At 45.0% G+C, this 3,903-nt stretch overlaps 1 non-coding gene across 1 annotated transcript; it reads left to right on the plus strand.

Annotated features, from left to right (window-relative positions):
* The first annotated feature begins 3,617 nt into the window (after positions 1-3,617).
* trnas-aga (transfer RNA serine (anticodon AGA)) lies at positions 3,618-3,699 on the plus strand. The gene has a single exon. It is a non-coding gene; the product is annotated as a tRNA-Ser (tRNA).
* The last annotated feature ends 204 nt before the right edge of the window (positions 3,700-3,903 follow it).

Raw genomic sequence — 3,903 nt, forward strand, 5'->3', positions numbered from 1 at the left:
CTCTGTGTCCTCTCATTCCCAGAAAAAGGCATGTCAACCGGTTAGGTCAAATAAGGCCTTGAGGCCTGTTTGTGACCTCTGATGCCCAGATAGAGGCATATAACCTGGGTAGGGGTGTAAAGGCCTTTTATGCCTCTCTGTGTCCTCTCATTCCCAGAAAAAGGCATGTCAACCGGTTAGGTCAAATAAGGCCTTGAGGCCAGGGCAGTGGCTTTTGTCCCAGGCCAGGGCAGTGGCTTTTGTCCCAGGCCAAGCCAGTGGCTTTCTGGCCTATGGGCCTATGGGCCTTTTTTGGGTTACCAGGCCCCTGTGGGAAAAAAAAGATTACCCAGGCATGGCATGAACACTTGACCCGGTGATTGTGAGTCAAGTGCCCTAACCATTAAGCCATACAGCCTTTCATGAGTAAAGAGACAGCGAGGTGAGCTTTCTGGTCAAATTCTCCTTCCCCGTCAAATTAGTCCCAAATTGGGCCACTGCTGGGGCCCACAACTGGGGCTGTGGGTTAGGGTTAGGGTTAGGGTTGGGTTAGGGTTAGGGTTAGGGGTTAGGGTTAGGGTTAGTTTGTCTAGTTTTGAGTCGGTTGATCCACTTCCATCTCTGACACGTGGAAGCCGAAGGGGGAAGGGAGGGGTGCACTCCACATCATATACGCGCGGGCCGGAGGGGTCCGGGCGCGCCCGGCCAAAGTAGTAGGCTCCATGGTTGCCCACTTGTAGATTAACCCGTTGGTTGGGTTAAAAGACTGTCTGTCAGTAGGTTTTAGGGTTAGATATAGTTTTTAGAGTGGTTAAGGTTAGGTTTAAAGTTAGGGTAAGGAATAGTTTTTTTTTTTTTGTTTTTATATATTTAAAAAAAAATATATATATTTTTTTAGAGAGGTTAAGGTTAGGTTTAGGTCAGGTTTTTTAGAGTGGTTAAGGTTAGGGTTAGGTATAGTTTTTCAGAATGGTTAAGGTTAGGTTTAGGTAGGTCTGTCAACTCAACTTAGGATCAGGCAAAGCCCTTGAGTTGCGTACCTTATGCAGGTCCGGTCCTCGGTTGGTTGCCATGTGTCCATGTCGAGTGGTATGGTCATGATGTCTAGGTCCGCTATGTCAACGGAAGTGGAAAGCATAGTGCAACCTAGGAGTTTACTCTCTTTCGGATCCTTCTTTTTTAGCTCCACGTTGTCTATGTATTTACTTCAGTGTTCGTCAGTCTTTGGTCCTGGATGTTTTCAATTATGTGTGTGATTAGGAGTTATTCCCTTCCAGGATCCTAATTCCAAATTAACCCATGTCTAGTCGAATCCAGCTGGTCTGTATGGGTATACTCGGCGTAGGATCAGGCAAAACCATCGAGTTGCGTACCTTGTGCAGGTCCGTACCTCAGTCGGTTGCCATGTGTCCCTGTCAAGTGGTCAGTCTTTAAACTACCAGTGCTTTGAGCAGACAAAAACCCAGAAGGCGAGCCCTCTCTACGGTTGTCATGCATCCACCCTTGGAGTCACGTCCTGTGTTACGGTCGGTGTATGGAGGGTTTAGGAACAGACAAACCTTCTCTGGCTTACGTATAAAACGTCCGGCAGTAGTAGAAGTTCATTGTCATGTGTCCACCCCCACCATCTCAGTCGTAGGTGATTCAGTGGTTTTGGGTAATAGTGACCAGTGGAGTTACTCCCTTCTAGGATCGTAATGTTTCCAGAGGTATATCATCCCTAGACAGTGAATTTGTTCGTAGTCCAGGTAAAAAAGTGGTTCGGTTGTCCAGGCTAAGTACGGCGGGGTAAGGGATCCCCGCATGGGAAATTATTCCGTGGGATCCAATTCTCCGCCAGACATTATCTGGGCACCCCAGGGATTACACGGCCAATGCGAGTCCTCCAGCCGCAGCGCCTGACCCAAAAGCCCCTCTTTTCGAAGATTTAACTGCCCCAACCCGCTAGGACCACCCACGCGCTACTGAACATACTGCCAATCCAATTCTAAACTGGGGTAGATAGTCGTCCAGTGCGGTACGTGAGTCTCCCGTATGTAATGGGGCCGGGAAGGTTGAGCTGATTGGTCTGCCAACAGAACCCCGAGAGGTCCCGAAGGAGTCCGGTCTATCCATATCCTCCTGTCTTCTTGCTTGGTGTATGGAAGGGCCTAATTGCTTAGGGTGTAATCGCTGCGGGGAGTCGCCAAGGTCGGGGTCCCCAGAGTTGTTGGAGAAAAAAGGTTCTCGTCCGTTGGGGGTGCTGGTGGGTGTCTCCAAAAATATTTTAGAGGGATGGTGGGTTGGTGAAGGTTTTTTGGTTTAAATTTGGTCTATTTGTGTTCTATTTTATTGTTTATTTTCATCAAGGGTCCATGGTCATGGTAACCCTGAGTTCAAGAGACTTTGAAAATAAAATAATACATATATTTACGTACACATGTATTAATTTTTTATTTTATTTTTATTGTATTCTTTTGTTTTTAAATGTAGTTGTTTCCTATTGGTCAAGGCTCCATGGTCATGGTAACCCCAGAAAAGAAAATGAGATATTTTGTTAAATATAAATTGGTTCCCTAGTGATTATTGTTACAGGATCCAAGGGATCAATAAGGATAAATATAAAGTACATTTTTAAGAGTCCGTAGTCATTGTAGCTCTGGAATACTATAAAGGAACTATTTTACGGTCCTTATGGTCACCTTTATAATTTTAGGGAGCCTACTGGTAAAAAGGCCCGATGGCTAAGTATTGATGTCTGTCTGTCAGTAGGCTTGGGGCCAAGGATGAGGTGGGGGTACACATGTATACCAACATGAACATAAAAGGGGATGTGCCTATACACATATTTTTAACATATACAAAAGCATACACATACAACACCACAAGTGGTGTGAGGGATAACATACAAAGTCACAATCCACTACATCCTAGTGTGTGCATATATATGAGAGCTGTGTAAAAATCCAATTAAGGAAAGCAAAATGTACAAATAAAAGAGTAGCCAAAAGGAAGTCCGTGTGGAATCTGCCTTCCTTACAGTCTCACACGGGTCTAGGGGCAACCCAGCCACGACGCGTTTCTGCCTTGCTCGGCTTCATCAGGTAGCAGGGAGGAGAATATATAAATAAAATTGAAATAAAAGGTGCAAAAAGTAGTAAAAATGTATGTATATATATCTACATGTACAGTAGGGTGTACTGTGTAATTTACTTGCCTTGAATGTAGTCCTGGTTGGGTGTATGGAGCGAAATGCTGCCTGTCCGGTGGTCTCCTGTAAGCTGTGAGGAGTGCTACCTCTCTGGTGTGTGCATGTGTGAGCCAGGTGGCTTAGGTTATTTTTGATTGGTCTGTACTGTTACTAGGTAGTATAGCCAGTAACAGGTTGTGGTGTGGAGGGTTCAGATAAAGGTGAGATTGGAATGGAGATGCAGTAAAGTGGATGGGCAGTTAGAGTAGAGATCAAGCACACCTAACAACAATACAATGGGCAAAGATCAAGGAAAATAAGAAAACAGCTGTACATAATAACAAATGAATGAGGGGAACAATTCATGTTATTGCATAATGAGTTAATGAGTTACTGCATTGTCTTTCAGTTGTAAAATTATCACTTTCTGTAGGCTATGCCTGGTGGCCCATTCACTGCTGGCAAGCCTGTTGTCGTGGCCAAGTGGTTAAGGCGATGGACTAGAAAACCATTAGGATCTTCCTGCGCAGGTTCGAATCCTGCCGACAACGAAATTAGATATTCTTGACCCCACCGGAGGTTGAAGTTTAGTCGTGTTTCTTATACCAATCATATCCTAACAGATCTCCACAAGTACATAGGGATTAGTTGTCCATTTGGGATAGGCTCACACCTTTACACACCTGGTTATCCATCCTTCTAGCTCTATAGGCCACAGTAGCATAGGTTACAGGTTTGTAGTCAAGCCACAGATT

This window comes from Oncorhynchus keta, unplaced genomic scaffold, assembly GCF_023373465.1.
Source record: "Oncorhynchus keta strain PuntledgeMale-10-30-2019 unplaced genomic scaffold, Oket_V2 Un_contig_1254_pilon_pilon, whole genome shotgun sequence".
Classification (NCBI taxonomy): domain Eukaryota; kingdom Metazoa; phylum Chordata; class Actinopteri; order Salmoniformes; family Salmonidae; genus Oncorhynchus; species Oncorhynchus keta.